A 19,359-nucleotide genomic window follows, 5' to 3' on the forward strand; every position below is an offset into this window, starting at 1 on the left:
ATTTTTTTTCGTAAGCTTTTGGGGATTGAGCTGGATAAATTGTTCCTTGAAACATCAAGAGATTCTAGCATCTTAATGTTGCCAATATGATTTAATATGTTTTCTCTCAAGGAATTCCTTGATAGATTCAATGATTGCAAGCTTGCAAGATTGGTTAGTTCTTTGGAAATGTTTTCAATGAGATTATTATTTGAAAGATCCATGGTGATATAACCAGTGAAAGAACGGTGCTAAATTAATGGACTCTCCATTTCATTACCAGTAATTCACTTCTTACGAACTCTCTATAAACGAAGTAATCAATAATTGCATCTGTGTCATCTAGCTTGGTAGCCATTACAATTAAATTTCGGAAACATTTTTGGTATTTCCCCTTGTAGATTGTTCACACGTAAGGTCCAAGATTTGCAGTGAAACAAGCTCACAATTTTGGCGTTAGGGCTTTTGCATTACGATAAATACATGGGAAAATGGATTTAAATTTTTTACATAATTACATGAAAATATCAGCCAGCAAGGACTGATTATATAAATATTATATGTCATGTCACATTAGCTTTTTAATTTGTGAGTAAATAGATAATTTATTGTAATGATAATGACTAAATTGAAAATCTTTTATCTAAGTGACCGAAATGAAAGAATCAATTAAGTAGTTTTAATTTGAGTGTATTAATTTCTGATTCACAAACATTTCAATTTTAATTTGGATATCTATATCCTCAATTCCTTTTTCCGAAAATTAAATTTTTTTTTTAATTTTAAAATGTTATTGTACTATTTTTTTAAATAAAAATATTCTTTACAATTTATAGTTTTAATGTTTATAATTACTTTTGTAATAAGATCCTTTCTACAATTAGAAGATGAGTTGTTGGGATGTTTTTATTTCCTATAAATATTCCTTTTACGGAAAGTTTTTTTTTTTTTTTTTGAAATCAGAACTGATACTTATATTGATAAGGGAAAGAAATAAATATATTAGGCTTAAAAAGACTAAACCTACACTTATTTGTATCCTATAGGACACCGAAACGGTGCTTTTAATATATGAGAATTAAATAAACCAACTAAAACAAAGCAATAAATTAAACCTATTCTTAACCACACAGAAATAGAAATGAAACGACTAAACTAGACAACCATAGACCTGAAAACTCAGTTTCCCTTTCATCAAACTTCGATCTCTCTGTATCAGCTACCCACAAAGACCGATAATCTCCCAGTATCAAAACTATTGAAGCCGTCTCCTCTGCCGGTCTCACGAGCTCATCGGACAAACAATCTGTCTCCTGTCCGGACTCTAGCTTACCCTCTCTCATTCCTCTCTGTTAACTCGCCTTTCTCCAGCCACCAATCTTTCCACCGCCTGCAGAACCTCCTCAATCCAGTATTGGGGGTTTACATACCGCCATCCCTCCATCGCCATCCCATGGGCCGCCTTATTAGCTTCCCTTGGTACGTGCTGAAATCTCGTTCTTCTAAATCTGGAAAATCCGAGTAAGTTATTTGGTAAAAGTAATATTATTTGCCTCAAATGATAGGTGATGAAACATTCTAGGGTATACAAAATTATAATTAAATATCTATTTATTTCATATTCTAAAATTAAATTTGTGATCATTGTTTGAGATGCACCACCAATTCTAAATTATTTCCTACATTTCATCTTTTAAATTCAAACATTTAAAAGTTTTGAATATATTATTCAAATTTTTTTAACCTACTCATTTACATTAAAATAATTAATATCTTTCTTTTTTTTCTTTTGAATTTTGTTCCTCCAATTAGGTTCATCAACTACTTCAATTACAGATATAGTATGGGTCATACAAATAATATAAATTAATATAGATACTATTTCAATTTACTTTGGGTTAAGTATTAATTATTTTTTTGTTAAATTATAAAACATACTTCAAATCTCTGTATTTTGTGTATATATTTTTATTTTTAAGAATTCAATCTTTTTTATTTTCAGATTTAAAAAAAAATTCTTAAGAGTCACATCAATATTTTAATCAAAATGAAGTATTTAAGTTAATCAATGACATTGTAAAAATTGAACTGCCAAGTAATGTCAAAATTTTGAAGAATAAAGATTAAAATTTAAATTTTAGTATAGTATAGAGACTAAAATTGAAGTTTAACTATTGTTACATAATCTTAAATTTGAGTATAGCATAGAGAAACTTAAAATTTGATTATTTTTCAAATTAAAAAAAAAACTCAACCAATAGAAAATATAGGTGATATAAATAACTAAAAGAAAATATAATTATAATTTTTTCTCCATGGGTAGGTTACAATATAATCAAAGTATGGTTATAAATATATATCAGAACAATTATAATATTGAATTAAACTAATATCAACACAAATAAATTAATCAGAATAATCTAGATTAATGATTCGAGATAGGTTGAGTAATATTTAATTTTATAAAACAATTGAATTATTAAATTTATTGATTTCTAATTCAATTGATTGATGTAATTCGATTCAACAATATGACTTTTTTTACAATTTCTTTTTATTGTTACTGTAAAAAGGAATAGTAGAAATAAAAAAATATGACGTACAATAACATTGTTAGTTGGGCGTATAGCCTATGTAATAATTAATTCGTTTCATGTGTCTAGAAAAATTTTAATTAGGTTATTAGATATTGAAAAAAAAAAATTTGAGCAAGCGTGAATCAAAGACCTCATTCAAGAAATTTTTTTTTTAAGTATAGATATAGATATCTACATCCTACTCAATCTAAAAAGCAATGCAAATTCTCTATTTTTAATGTTTATATATATATATATTATCAATTTGGAAATTTTTAATTAAATTTATTCTTTATTTTTTATAATAGTTAAATTTAACAATTAATCTTTTAAAAAAGGACGAAATATTATTTTTTAATGAAAATATTAATTAAAATATTAAATTTTTAAACATGATAGCCTACGTACAATTAGAGGTGTGCATGGGCTGGGCGGCTCAGCCCGGCCCAAAGGCCCACTTGAAAAATGGGAGAGTTTGGGTAAAAACATAGGCCCGAAAAATAGGCATGGACAAAAAACGAGGCCCGTTTTTGGTCCCGGGTAAGATTTTTTTCGCCCCGGCCTTACCCAGCTCGGCCCGATTTTAATATTAAATTATTTTTAAATTTTTTTATTTTTAATTTTAAGTAACTTTAATACTTTGACTTTACTCTTTTTTTGTTGTTTTTAATGTTATTTTGATATTGTAAAACTTTTGTAATTAATATTAATTGGTTCTTAATTTAGTTCTAATTTGTTTCAATTTTTCAATTTTAATATAATTACTTTTTATTATATTTTTAATTTATGTATTATTTTAAAAATTATTTTAGTCTCATTTTTTATTTGTTTTTTGTTTTAATATTTGTTTTTATATTTTTAAATGTATTTGATTTATTATATTTTAAATTTTTTTATTTAATAAAAAAAGGAAAAAAATTAATATGGTCGGGCCGGGCTCGGGCCTACTATTTTTTCCCGGGTCAGGCTTGGACAAATTTCTAGGCCCATATTTCTGGCCGGGCCGGGCCCGGACCTTGAAAACTAGCAGAAATTTTTTATGGGCCCGACCGAACCCGGCCCGGCCCGGCCCATGCACAACTCTACATACAATTCACATGTAATTTATGTTTTTTTTAAAGAATTATGAATTATTTATATATTTTTTGAAATTTTTGAAAATTTATAATTTTTAAATTATTTGTTATATAACATATACAACAAATAATGTCATGTTAATATGAAGTGTACGTAAACCACCACGCAGATTGTCACATCAATATCGTTAAACAATTAATTTTTTAGCCATCATTTTTGTTAAAAAAAAATGTTTAAGGGTGTAAAAAGTCTTTAAACTTTTTCAAAATAAGCAATTAAGCCCCTTTTTTTTGCTCTCATTTGGGTACTTAAACTTTCAAAATGCATCAAAAAGATCCTCAAACCTTTTCAAAAAAAGCAATTAAGCCCCTATCTTTTTTTCACTCAATTGGGACTTAAACTTTCAAAATTCATCAAAAAGACCCTCAAACTTAAAAAAAGAAAAAATTAAGCCCATGCTTTTATTAAGAATTAGAAAAAAAATTAAAATCAATAAAAGCTATAAATACTATTAAATTTTAATAAAAAATTTAAATATTATAAATTTATTAAAATTTTTAAAAAAATAAAAATTTGTAAAATTTTATAAAAATCTTAAAAAATTATAAAATATATAGAATTATAAAAAAATTATAAAATTTTATAAAGTCGTAAGAAAATTATACAAAATGTAAAGAAATATAAATTTCACAAAAAAATTTATAAAAATTATCGTACGAAAAAAACATTTTATAATTTTTCTATAACTTTTATTGATTTTTATTTTTATTTTATCATTTTCTCCACATGTCACGGTGTGTTGTGACATGTGATGACTTTAATTGAAAAAAATTAGGGGTCGTTAATTTTTTTATGATTTTTATAAAATTTTAATATTTTTTATTTGTTTGACGATTTTTATAAAAAAATTCTAATTCTTAATAATTTTTTTTCTAATTTTTAATAAGAGCAGAGGCTTAATTATTTATTTGAAAAATTTTGAGGGTCTTTTTGATATATTTTGAAAGTTCAAGTACTCAATTGAGTAATAAAAAAACAATTAAGCCTTTGCTTTTTTTAATAAAGAAGTTTGAAGGTCTTTCTAATGCATTTTGAAAATTTAAGTGTTCAATTGAGTACAAAAAAAAAGACTTAATTATTTTTTTATTAATTATTTTCACACCCTTAACCTAAAAAAAACAAATTGATTCTTTTACCAAAGTTAGAGTCAAAGGCGAATTTGAAGAAGGCAGGCAAGGGCCATGTCCCATCCCCCCTCCCTCCTCAAATATTTGAATGCCTAAAAGATGATAAAATTAAAATTTAATTTACAATAAAATTGTACTTTGACTCAAAAGAAAAAGTTATGTTTATCCCTTTAAAAAATGAAAATTATGTTTTAATTTCTAAAAAAATTATTATTTAATTTTGGCCCCTTCTAAAAATATTTCTAAATATTTCTAAATTTGCCCTGGTTGGATATAAAATTTAGTTAAAAAAATAAGGGCCAAATTAATAAAAAAATATATAAAATTTTTAGCTAATAATTATATTTTAATATTATATTTAATTTATATATATAAATTATGTAATAAAGGTAAATATTATATAATTAAAAAAGAATTAAAATTATTTTATTTACACCAAATGTCAATCCATTTTATAAATTAAAATTTTGATTTATTTTGCAAGCTTAAAGTTTTTATTCAAGTTGGATTAAAAAATTTAATATAAGGGTTAATTGTTTGGTCTGTTATTATAAATTTAATTTAAGGTAAACTCGTTAAAATTTAATATAAGACAATATTCAATAATTTTTACTTTTCATTCTATAATTAAATAAAAAATCATGACGAAATTATTTGAATTATTTTATTTTTTATTTATATTTTATATATATATTTTTTGTTCTATAAGAACGCGGGGTGAATTCTTTACATGGGTACAAACTAATGATAACGGTATGGGGACAAAGGATTTTCAAGAGTAATATATTTCTTGGGAGATTGTTTTAAAAGAATTCAATAAATGCAAAACAATCTTTAAACATGCCCCAACATATATTTGGCAAGGTTGTGGTAAAAGTTATAGTCGCAACAAGTAGAACAACTATAATAAAACTAATCATACAAGAATTGTTTGTGTAGTTCGGACTTACCTTTAAGCCTGTAGAACCTTGATTAGACAATCAATTCATTAAAATTGACATGATACAAAGAACTTGATGATTTAAGCCTAATCCCTTTACTTAAGTTGCAACCTCACCTCTGTTCACATTAGTTTGATTCTCACACTTAATTATTTTAATCACCTAGTAAGTGTCTTATAACATATCATTCAAAATGATTAATTCTCTTCTCAAAAAAAACTTCTCCAATGAACACATTTTTCACTATCAATATCTTCTTTAATCTATCTTTACAAGTCGATGAGTTCTTTGTTTAACATAGATGTTTTCCAAGTCATCATTATCCCTTATCACTAATTCAAAGGCAAAACTCGTCCTTCATTGAAAAATGTCATTCTATCTACTTTATATTTATTCCGCGATAACGACCAAGATTGCAAAAACTGTAAGACTCTTCTTTTCTTTAGCTTTCATAATCTTTGATCACGACACAACTCTCTTGACATTGTATAAATATGATCACATTTAAGGTTAATAATTGTAAATAGGTAAAGAATACCTTATATATGTCGAATTTCCAAATTATTCCAAGGAAACTAAATAGATTGAATTTGTCCCTTATCACAATTATTGTCACTGTAGGTGAACAAATTTTCATCTAAAATCTTTTCAAAACCGTTTTATATAAAATTCATGAGACATAATATCTTTTTAAACCTATCTTTATAAATTTTTCTACTAATGACATAAAAAATATCACCTGAAGCATATATCTTAAAGTTAAGTAAGAAAACATTTATTTCATTTAGTGAAGCTAAATTACTACTATAAAAGGCTATCATCATCATATAAGTCCAAAAGTTGAAACGTACTCCCATGGACCTTATGGCATACACAAAAATCAACAATACATTTAGCAAAATCAAATGATGTTAGAATACTGTAAAATTTTATTTACTAATGATGGGATGCTTATTTTATTTCATATATATTGAAAAGTAGCATTTTATTAAAAAAAAACCACAATCTCAATACAAATAACTCCAAAACCTAAAATTGAAGCCCGTAAGACAATACAAGACATAAACACACCCAGGCAATACAAACATACTATCACATATCACAAAACACTATAACACACACAAAATAAGCATAAGAACTAACAAATTCAAACAAAGATCCTTTCCTTAAACACTATAACGCTAATTACATTCTTTATTGTTTACACTTTGCGATGTGCCTACTTACAATTAAATATTCTATCAGTTGCATTACTTATTGAAGTTTCAAAACTCATGTGACTACTAATATAATTTATTCTTGACTACCTAGTGTACCTATTGCACTTTTAACATTTATATATGATTATTAGTATGTTTTGGATTTTCTTTTAAAGTTAAGTTGTTTATATAGAATAATTGTGATGTTGACACTTATGATTAAGGCTTATTAATGTATAATACTTGTGATGTTAACAAATATTAGTTTATGGTTAATTACAAGCTAATGGAATTGTGTATAATCATGTTTCATTATGGTGAGGCATTTTTGGTAAGGGTCGAAATTTAGTAAATGATAGTGAGGTTGTCGAAGAAATTTATGTGATGCCCTAATTTATTGAGTACTTTTGAGTTGTTAAGCATATGCAAGGATGTTAGGTATCACAACATATCTAATAAATTTTATTTAATACTTGGTAGACATCAAAGGGAAGGGTTATTGTCATTCTATGGTGACCGAAAAACCTTAAACATGATGAGGTATATGGTAGATCGTGGTGTTCTAATGCTTATATAGAACATGAGATAAATGTGCCTGAATTTTGTATACACATTTAAATAAATGCATTAGTGTTGATTCTCTTGGGGTAGATGTCTGGGATGTTAAGATCAAGTCTGTAAGGAGAAAGGTAGTAAGGTAGAGTCTGTGAGGGCCCAGGTTGAGGCTATAAGGGCTGAGTCATTAATGGATGAGGTAGAAAGGGAAGACCATGTGAACGGTGAGGAAGATTCTACGAGGGCCCAATCTAAATGTTGAAAGTTGGCAACATACCAGCAGCATGCAAGTGTCTAAGCAAAAATGAAGCAGCATGCATGCAGCATGCAAATGTCCATAGTGTATTTCGGTCATTGAACTTTTGTAACATGTGACATATGTTTGATTTGATTGTAACTTTTTGGATTAGATAAGGTTAGCAATGTACTTAGTAGCTTTTTAGTAGGTTTTAGATTATCATTAAACTGATTTTACAGCTTGTTTACTTGCACAAGAAAAGTTTATTTTCTTCCAATGTAATATAACCATATATGTACAAGTTATTTTTGCTTAACGAAGTATGAGAAATAAGTCAACTTCTTTTCTCCTTCAACATCCGATTCTTGCTTCTGTTTTTCATCTTTCAACACAAATTTTAGTTGTTTTTTATTCTTGTTTTTGACTTAAAACTAAACAAATGGTATCAAGAGCCTATCATCTTTGAGGGCCTTTTCTGTGTGTTGATTTGTGTTGATTCTCTAAGTGACTTGTGCTTGAAAGAAAAGAAACAGAAGCTATCTTTGTTGGCTTGTTCAGTTGTTGCAAAATGATGAGTTTTTCACCACCTCCACCACCTGTCTTTGTTGGTGAGAACTACAACATTTGGGCTATGAAAATGAAAACATATCTACAGGCTTATGATTTGTGGAGTGTTGTTCTAGCTGACACAAAGCCACCACCTTTGAGAGCTAATCCGACCATAGCTCAAATTAGGCAACATAATGAAGACACTGCAAAAAAAGTATAAGGCTATTTCATATCTTCAAAATGGAATTTCATATGTGATCTTCACAAGGAAAATGACTTGTGATACTCCAAAGTAGGCCTCGGACAGACTCAAGGAAGAGTTTCAAAGGTCAGACAAGACCAGACAATAGCAGTTGATTAATTTGAGAAGGGACTTCGAGAATCTGAGGATGAAGGAGTCTAAAACCATCAAGTAGTATGCTGACAGAATTATGGCCACAGCCAACAACATAAGACTACTTGGAGATGAGTTTAGTGACAAGAGATAGTTGAAAAGGTCATTACTACTCTACCGAAGAAGTATGAGTCAAAAATTTCTTCTTTGGAAGACTCGAGGGACTTATCAGCTATACCCTTGACAGAGTTGATAAATACTCTCTATGCACAAGAGCAAAGAAGACAAAATAGAATGGAGGAGCATTTTAAGGGAGCCTTTCAAGCCGAAATCAAATAGAGCTCAAGTTATAAGGGCAAGAAGCCTTTGCTAGAAAATAAAGAGAAATGGAAGAAGGATGCTGCTAAAAAGAAGTTTCCACCATGCACTCACTGTAAGAAGTCCACTCATTTGGAAAAATACTGCTGGTACAGGCCTGACATTCAGTGTAGAACTGCAAGTAACTTAGCCACATTGAGAAAGTTTGCAAGAACAAGGCAAAAACACAACCACAGCAACAAAATCAAGCTCAAGCTGTTGAGGATGTTCAAGCTTAGGATGAGCATATTTTCACTACCTCTTGTTTTGCAAGTTCGAGCAAAGTTAGGATAAATTGGCTGATTGACAGTGGCTGGACTCATTACATGGCTTCAAACAAAGGCATGTTTAGGGAGCTAGACACCAGCTTTGTGTCCAAAGTCAGAATTGAAAATGGTGAGTTCATCGAGGCCAAATGCAAGGGCAAGGCTGTAGTTTACACTCAGTCAGGTAACAAAACCATTTCAGAAGTTCTTTTTGTACCTGACATTGACTAGAATTTGCTCAATGTTGGTTAGTTTTTGAAGAAGAGGTACTCTCTTATATTTGAAAATAAGACTTGTGTAATCAAAGATCCTTCTGATCAAGTGCTAGTGATAGTAGCCATGTATGATAGATCCTTCATTTTAGATGTGAATCAACTAGAGGCACAGGCACATACATATCTGAATGATGAATCATGTTTGTAGTACAAGAGGATAGGGCATGTGAACTATAAGTCACTAAGTCTACTGCACAAGATGAGTATAGTTGAAGACATGTCCAAGATCGAACCTAGGAAAAATGTGTGTGAAGTCTGTCAGTTTGGCAAGTAGACCAGACTGCATTTTCCTGTTAACCAAGCTTGGAGAGCTCAAGAAAGGCTTCAACTAGTCCATACAGACATTTTTGGACCTATGAAGACTTCCTCTTTTAGAAGATTTGTGATGAAGCTGAAATTCAGCACTAATTGACCACCATCTATACACCACAACAGAACGGTGTTTGTGAGAGGAAGAAAAATTCTGTTCTCAATATGGCCAAGTGCCATTGTTTGAAGCCAAGATGCCTAACAATTTTTGGGCTGATGCTGTAAATACCTTTGTATATTTGCTAAACAGGATGCCAACTAATGCAGTCAAAGGCAAAACACCTTTTGAAGCCTGGTTTGGACAAAGACAAACTGTCTCACATATGAAAGTGTTTGGGTACTTATATTGTACAATAGTGCCAGCTGAGAAGAGAACTAATCTGGAAAGGAGATCCATGCCTAGAGTCTTTGTTGGCTACAGCAATGTGAAGAAAGGTTATAGGGTCTTTGATACATCTACTAAGAGGATTGTTGTGAGCAGGGATGTGAAATTGAATGAAAGAAGTTGTTGGAAATGGGATGGAACAAATGCAAGTTTGTTTGAGCTAGACCAGTATGATCTTGATCTGTAGCATGCTGAAATTGAAGCTGAAACTAAGGATAATTTTGATGATGCACCTGTCAGAGGCACTAGAACCTTAATGGAAATCTATGAGAGGTGTGGTATGACCATTATTGAGCCTTCTTACTTTGATAAAGCTGTAAGAGATGGCTGTTGGAAAGAAGCTATTGAGGCTGAATTAAGGATGATCCACAAAAATAACACATGGGAGCTAGTTGATAGATTAGCAAACAGAAAGGTCTTGGTGTGAAATGGGTGTTTAGGACCACACACAATGCAAATAGGTCACTGAACAAGCACAAAGCTAGGTTGGTTGTGAAGGGGTACAGTCAGCAGCATGACATTGATTTCTTTAAAACCTTTGCACCAGTTGCAAGGTAGGACACAATAAGGCTGTTGTTTGCTTTAGATGCTCAGAAGTAGTGGAAAGTGCATCAGCTGGATGTTAGATCAACTTTTCTAAATGGATTTATCAAGGAAGAGATCTTTGTTGAACAACCTGATGGATTTAAGGTCCTTGGTGAAGAGCACAAAGTCTATAAGTTTAAGAAGGCTTTGTATTACCTAAAACAGGCTCTAAGGGCTTGGTATGACAGAATTGATGCCTACTTATCAAGGCTGAGGTTTAAGAAAAGTATTAGTGAGCCTACACTTTATGTGAAGAAGGATGAGAAAAAAAACCTTGTTAATTGTGTCTTTGTATGTAGATGACTTATTGGTTACTGGTTGGAGGAGCGAGCTGGTTGAAGAATTCAAAAAGCAGATGCAAGATGTTTTTGAGGTGACTGATTTAGGCTTGATGAGCTACTTCCTTGGTATGGAAGTGAATCAGAATGAGCATGGTATTTTTATAAGCCAGTAAGCTTTTGCATTGAAGGTTCTAAGCAAGTTTTGCATGACAAACTTCAAGCCTGCTAGCACTTCTGTGGCATTAGGAGAAAAACTCTCAAGCAACAGTGATCATGATCATGTGGATGAGAAAAGCTACAGAATTCTGGTTGGTTGCCTGCTCTATTTGACAGCAACAAGGCCAAACACCATGTATATAGTTTGTAACAACCAGTTTTTAGTCAAATCGGAATAATGGTTTTAGGACCACAAATCTGAAGTCAAAATATTTATTTTATTATTATTTTAATGTCTACAGCATAATAATGTGATTGTGTGAAAATTTTATTAAGAAATTTTATCGTTTGGTTGGTCAATTTGATAAAAAATGACTAAATCGCGTAAAGCGTAAAACTTGAGTTCTAATAGCTAAAGGTGTCTAATAGCTATAGAACCTTAAAGTTAAGGCCCTTATATTGTAATTAGACCATTTTTTTGTGAATGGTCATTTATGGAGACATATTAAGGTGTTTTAAATGGTTTTATTAAGGTTATAATTGTAATTTGGTAATTTATCTTAAAATAAATAAAACAAAACCAAATTAATTGTTTGTATCATCTTCTCCACTGATTTTTGGAAGAGAAAAATCACCATTTTAGGGCTATTATTCGGCTAAGGCATTTTTGCTCAATTAAGGTATGATTGTTGTCTCGTTTTTTATGATTTCTACATTTTTGAGATCGTTGTAGCTAGGTCTAGCTAGCCCAAGGACTAATTTGTAAAATTGTTAAAGATTTTAAATGATTCCATTGATGAATACATGTATATTTTGAAGTTTCCTGATAGATTATGAATGGTTGTTGATAGTTAAACAAGTTTTGTTAAGTGATTTTTAGTGAAAATGCAAAATAGGGATTAAATTGTGAAATGTGTAAAGTTAGTGGTTAAAATGAGAAATAAATGAAAAATATGAGTTTCTAGGGGCATAATAGTAATTCAGCTAGCATGGATATATTTTAAATTTCATTAATTTGTGAGTTTATGAAATAAGGACTAAATTGTGAAAAATGTGAAATATTAGAGGAAAAAGTGTAAATATGTTTTAAAGTGTGTTTTGGACTAAATTGAATGAATAGATGATTGAATAAGTCAATTTTGAATATATTTACATTAATAAAGGAGAAATATGGGCTTAGTTTGGGGAAAGAATAAAGTTACGAAATAGTTGACTCGATTCGCCGTTTTAGCATCCGAGGTAAGTTCGTATGTTATAATTTCATTTCAAATGTATTCTATATGCTTTGATACAACATAAATTGCGATTATGTGACTACGGATAAGTTTGGAAATGATTCGACAATAATTCGACAATTGGAATCCCAGTTAAACCTTAGGAATAGTTTAGGATACTAGTGACATGTCATTAGGGGATACAGTGAGTTAGCTTCGGGCCATGATATGGCACTTCGGGTGTGAGATAAACCGATTTGGATTTGGGCCATGCATATCGGCTGATTTGGCTTCGGGCCATGATATCAGTATTTCGAAGATAAGTTACCTTAATTTGGCTACGGGCCATGGTATAGGTACTTATCGTGTGAGACCCTTGAGTATCCAACTTCTATTCCGAATGGTTCAATGGGTAAATGAAAGATGATAATGTGTATGAGATTAGTACGAGATGATACAGGTATGTGCATAAACCATATTAGCTTTGAATCGAAGAAATGGTGAAGAAAAAATATAGTTTAGTGAATGAGTTATTGAAAGGTTTGTTAGTTGATGTAAATTCTTATACTTATGATCAACGGTTGAATTATGTGTTATGATTATATCAAATTTATGTCATACGAGCTTACTAAGCTTTATAGCTTACTTCGTTTATTTTTCTATGTTTTATAGTAAATTCAAAGCTAGCCCAGATTCGGGGATCGTCGGAGACGTCGTCACACTATCCACCTATTTCTCAGTACCTATGAACTTGGTATTTTAAATATATGGCATGTATATGGATTTTGGTCATTTTGGTTATGACTTGATAATGATTTTGGCCAAATGAATTGGCTTGTAAATGTATATGTTTTGGCATGTATAAATAGCCATGAGTGATGGCTTATTTTGGTATATTTGGTATGTTTGAGTCATGGACATATATGTCTTATGAATTGTGTTGGTTGATGGTTGTGTGATGATTGATGATAATAGGTATTATGAATGTTAAATTACTGATTTGTGGATGTTGGTATACTTGTGAAATTAGGCCAAATAATACATATTTGAGTTTGGTCATTTTGATGTTTGAAGTAGTTGATATTTGATATGAACTAAATGACAAATTGGAATATTATGTGTCTTGTATATTGTTGGCATTGAAATGATATTTGGTTGAGGTGGATTTAATGCCTATTATGCTTTAAGTTGATGCTTTGAATTGTGGTGTAGGTGTATGATAATTTGGGTGGCAAAATGGCTTGGTAAATAACCTATTTTTGTCTACACAAGCAGAGACACGGGCGTGTGTCTCAGCCGTGTGTGTCACACAGTCAAGTACATGCATGTCACCTGGTGTTGATATTGAAATCAAGTCAGTATGCTCCACACGGCTTCACACACGGGCGTGTGACTTGGCCATGTAGCATAAGTCAATATACCCTACAGGTTTGGCACGGCCTAGCACATGGCCTGACACACAGGTGTGTGTGACCATTTTTAGGGCACACAGGCTAGCCACACAAGCATGTGTGTTGCCCGTGTGACCCAAGTCAGAGAGTTACACGGGGTTGGACACAGGCTGGGACACGTCCATGTGCTCCTATTTCGAATGTCTATACGGCCTGTGACATGGGCGTGTCTGGTGGCCCTGTGAGACACACGGCTTGGCCATACGGACGTGTGTCCCCTGTTTTGAGAAAAATTTTCAAAGTTCATAAAAGTTTCTTAAGTTATCGGTTTAGTCCTAAACCACCCCAATGTATGTTTAGATCCTCGTAGGCTCGTATTAAGGACAAATTGATTGAGATTGAATGACGATTGTATGATTTGATTAATGTATGTGAAAAGTATGTTTAAATGTGTTGTAAGTCCGGTAATGCTTCGTAACCCTATTCTAACGTTGAATACAGGTGAGGGGTGTAACACAGTTAGCCTTCTATTGAGGTTCATGCATTGTTGCAATATAGGTCATTTCAAGGCTACTAAAAGAGTCTTAAGGTATGTCAAAGAAACCTTAGGCTATGATGTGAAGTTTGAGAGAGCTGAAGAATTGAAGCTGGTTGGCTATTTAGATAGTGATTAGGCTGGTTTAGTTGATGATGTGAAGAGCACATCGAGCTAATTCTTCACTCTAGGTTCAGGTGTTTTTAGTTGGAGTTCTAAGAAGCAACAGACAGTAGCTCATTCCACTGCAGAGGAAAAGTATATTGCAACTGCTACTACTATTAATCAAGTCATTTGGCTTAGGAAACTTTTAAATGACTTAAATGTTGATAAAGTGGAAGCAACAGAGATCAAAGTTGACAATCAGTCAGCTATTGCAATTTCTAAGAATCTTGTTTTTCATGGCAATACCAAGCATTTCAAGATCAAGTATCATTTTGTGAAGGAGGCAGAACTGTCAAAGGAAATCAACTTGATCCATTGCTACTCGGAGGTTCAGCTCGCAAACATTTTGACCAAGCCATTGGCTGTCACAAGATTCGAGTATTTGAAAAAGAAAATTAGAGTCTACTGCTTTGTCGCCAATGAGAAGTGTTGAAAGTTGGCAACATACCAGCAGCATGCAAGTGTCCAAGCAAAAATGAAGCAGTATGCATGCAACATGCAATGTTCATGGTGTATTTCGGTCATTGAACTTTTGTAACATGTGACATATGTTTGATTTGATTGTAACTTTTTGTACTAGCTAAGGTTAGCAATGTACTTAGCTATTTTTTATAAGGTTTTAGGTTATCATTAAGCTAGTTTTAGAGCTTGTTTACTTGCACAAGAAAAGTTTATTTTCTTTTAATGTAATAGAACTATATATGTACAAGTTATTTTTGCTTAATAAAGTATGAGAGATAAGTCAGCTTCTTTTCTCCTTCAACATTCGATTCTTACTTCTGTTTTTCATCTTTCAACACAAAATTTAATTGTTTTTTATTTTTGTTTTTGACTTAAAACTCAACACTAAGGCCCATTCTGAGGCAGTTGCTCTTGAGACTGTTGGGGATGAGCTATCTGAGGAAATCAAGTAGTTTGATAACTATGGGAATATAGGTAGTGATCAGAGAGAAAATATTTGATGGTTGTACCAGGAGAAAGAGTTGGTATCCATCGTATGATCCTATTACAACTAGCCCTTACATTGAGATAATATATTATTTGAAAACTTGAAGCAATTCAAAAAAGTTGAGACATTACTATCAATCAAAACTAACAGGGCGATTGTTTGGGCAAAGAATAAACCAAAGATGGGCAAAGGAAAATGTCAAGAAAAATGATCCTTTAGTGATTTATGGGAAATATGATAAACAATTGAAATCTTTTCAAGTGAAGACTTTCAAAGATGTTTACAATTGCAACAAGGTGTTTCAAAACCAAGGCTGATAATGTGAACCTACAACAAAAAGAAGTTACTGGACAGTTGCTCAGATACCACCTTAAACATGCCTAAAATTGTATGAAATAGTATGCACATAAGAGGAGAAATGAGAGAATTTTCCAAGTAGGTGACTAGGTGTATTTGAGACTTCAACCTTATAGGCAGCATTCCTTGAGGAAAGGGTCAAGAATCAAAAGTTCTTTCCTAACTTTTATGGGATATTTTTGATTAACGCTAAGGTTGGTGATGTAGCCTATACCTTGCAATTGCCCCTTAGCTCGAAGATCCACCTAACTTTCCACGTTTCCCAGATCAAATGCCATGTTGGTCATCAACTTGTCACTACCACATTGCCACCCACTGTACCTGAAGGTATGTTGTTAAAGGAGCCATCTCAACTAGGCAGTTACTAAGGTCTTGGTCGAGTGTGCAAACTCACTTCTAGAAGATGCTATTTGAGAGGTTCTGTCACTCCTCAAGCAACACTATCCAACCTGTGATCCTTGAGGTCAAGGATCCTTTGATTAAGGGAGTATTGTTAAGGGATGATTTAATAAGCTTAAATGGATTTTAAACTTTTGTTTATTTTTTCATGTTTTAAGTTTAGTATAAAACGTAACGTTTAAAGGGGGATTTAATGAAATGAATCATTTTGATTCGGTAGTGCAAAACATTGTGTTTTACTTAGCCTTGTAATTGTTTCTTTCCTTTTGTTCCACATGGCAATTCTTCTTCTCAAATATAATAGAATCAGATGGAAGGAGGAAGGCATGTTTTCAATCATCGATCTAATCAGTGAAATTCATCTCTTTTTTCTTTTCTCTATTATGTTTCTTCTATATTCTTTCTTGTTTTTCTTTTATAGAAATTATCCCATAATACGAGCTATGAAATCTTAAATGAGGCCCCCAAAAGGGTTTATTAAAATGAGAGGAGGGCATAAAAAAACAAGTAAGAAAAGGGAGAGAGACGACCAACCATCAACAGCAGGTGGTTAGTAGTCAAAAGCAAGCAAAGAAAGAGGGAGCTTTGAGTGGTGCTTAGGGTTTTCGGAAGGAAACTTACTTCCACCTCATTGGTCTTTTACAAGTTAGTGTTTTGATAATTCCCATCTACAATCTGGATGATCTTATGGGACATGTTCGTTATAGACAAGTCCTTTTATCTTTGTAATGTCACCTACTATCTCCTTTTAGTTAGGAAAAGGAATTGAAGGCTAGAGAATACGATGATGTAAATTGAAGATTTTGTAAATGTGAGAGAAAAAAAAAGAGATTGTAAAAAGTTTGAAATTGATCTTATATAGTGATATATGAGATTGAAAAGGTGAAGGTTTGGTGTATAAAGGGAGAGAGATAGAGAGTAAAAGTAAGATTTATTACTATTGATTTTTTTTTCAAATTAAAAATAAAAATAATTTTTAGTTTTAATTGTTGGATTCCAACTGTAGTTGTTTTTTATTGTTTGGGTCAAACGATATAAAAATTTAATGACTTTAATTTTTTTTATAATTTGGATCTAACGATTATAATTTAAAAGAAAAAAAAGAACATAAGTAAAGCGGACTATGCAATCTACAGGGCGCATTTTAGAGTTATTTAGATCACAGTCAGTAAAGTTGTGCTATTTAACTAAATAAAAATAAATTTTTTTGTTAATTTCTTTTTTTAAAAAAAACTTTTTGATACTGGAAAAACACGACTTCATGTACAATATTCTATTATTATTATTATTATTATTATTATTATTATTATCTTTCTTCATCTTTAGTCACTTTAACATAACTATTTTTAGAAGAAGAAAAAAAACACCATTTTTTTAAGGAAAAAAATTATTTATTATTTAAATATATTTTTATAGATCCATGATAGATGTGTTATTTTTAAAGGTAATAGATGTTTTTGTAAGCATATTAATTCAAAGATATACGATTATATATTTATTTCTTAGAAATATCAAATAATATGAGGAAATTGTAGAGAAAGCTAAGCCATAAACTCTCTTTTAATACTTATCGGGTAAAAGAAAAAATAAAGAAAATTTTTCATTATTTTTGGTGCCTCTTATGCTTTTTCAAAAATAAGTTTTGACATCAGAAATCAATTTATTTTTATATACTTATAAAATTTGTTATATCCATAAAAAAAATGTTTATATATTAATAAATTCAACAAAAATTGATATAAGACAAAAAAAAAATCTGACAGTCTTTTATAATTTTTCTACTCTCAAAATTCTTAATGGCACTCCAGGGGCGAAGCCAGAAAATTTTTTTAGGGGGAGCCGGATAAAATTTTAATTTTTTATAGTTTATATTTTTATAATTTGTAAAAGATTAAATTAAATTTTTATAATTTTAGGAGGTCAAAGTGCAGTTTTACCTTTATTAATTTAAAATTTTTAAAAAATTTCAAGAGTCTAAAATAAAATTTTCCATTTTAGGGGGGCTGGGGCCCATGCTAGCCCCCCCGGCTACGCCCCGGTATCCCTCATATTTTCTTTATACTTCTTTAGGATTTTTGTAAACTTTTATAATTTTTGGTACTATTTTTTGTACTCATAATTTTTTATATCATTAATAATTTTTGGTACAAGTGAAATTTTTTATATATACTAATAAATTAAATATATAAAACAAATGTTTCTAAACCCAACTAATATTTGATACTCATAATTTTAGTATGCTCTCGAAATTATGTTTTTGGCATGATAAATCAATATTTGGAATAAAAAAAATTATTACTTTCGCATATTAAGAAATTTTGTTAGTAGGATGAACCATATTTGATATCTAAAAATTATTATTTTTACATACTACAAAATTTATTCACGCGTGAGGATGAATTTATATAGAGAGGTGAAGTCAGAAAATTTTTTTAAAGAATAAAATTAAATTGTATATTTTTATAATAATAAAAATATAATTTTAATATTTTAATATTTATATCTTTATAATTTAAAAAAAATAAATTAAAGGAATAAAATATAATTTTACTATTACATAAATAAAATCTTATAATTTATAAAAGAGGCTGGTTGGGCCCTGCGAACCCCTAGCACTGTTTACATATATTAAAAATTAGTTATTTTTTTGTATTTAATCGAGTGCATTTAATCACTTCAATGTATTTATTATTTTAGAATTTTTAACTTTTGAAGGGTATATTGGTTTGTATTTTATTTATTTAATAGTCAAAATTTGTTCATTTATCCTTATATAAATAAGTTTATTAGTATGTAAAATAAATATTTTTATAGAAAATATACCATTAGTTCTTCTTAACAAAATTTATCAGTATGCAAAAATAATATTTCTCATATCAAAAATTGATTTTCTAGATCAAAACTTAATTTTGAAAGCAAGAGTTTAATTAAAAATTATGAGGAAATATAAAAAAAAATACGAAGAAGTACCAAATATTATGAGGAATACTAAATATTGATTCCTCTTAACATCTTTTGCTTTATTTATTAATTTTTAATTATTTTGTATTTATTAGTATATATAATAAATTTTATTAAGATGCAAAAATAATATCTTTTT

The 19,359-nt window shown here is 30.3% G+C and overlaps 1 long non-coding RNA gene across 1 annotated transcript; it reads left to right on the top strand.

Moving 5' to 3' along the window:
* The first annotated feature begins 1,076 nt into the window (after positions 1-1,076).
* On the top strand, positions 1,077-13,462 carry LOC121229551 (uncharacterized). Its single transcript, XR_005927305.1, has 2 exons — positions 1,077-1,458; positions 13,136-13,462. It is a non-coding gene; the product is annotated as an uncharacterized lncRNA (long non-coding RNA).
* The last annotated feature ends 5,897 nt before the right edge of the window (positions 13,463-19,359 follow it).

The sequence above is a fragment of the Gossypium hirsutum genome, chromosome A05 (genome assembly GCF_007990345.1).
Source record: "Gossypium hirsutum isolate 1008001.06 chromosome A05, Gossypium_hirsutum_v2.1, whole genome shotgun sequence".
NCBI lineage: Eukaryota > Viridiplantae > Streptophyta > Magnoliopsida > Malvales > Malvaceae > Gossypium > Gossypium hirsutum.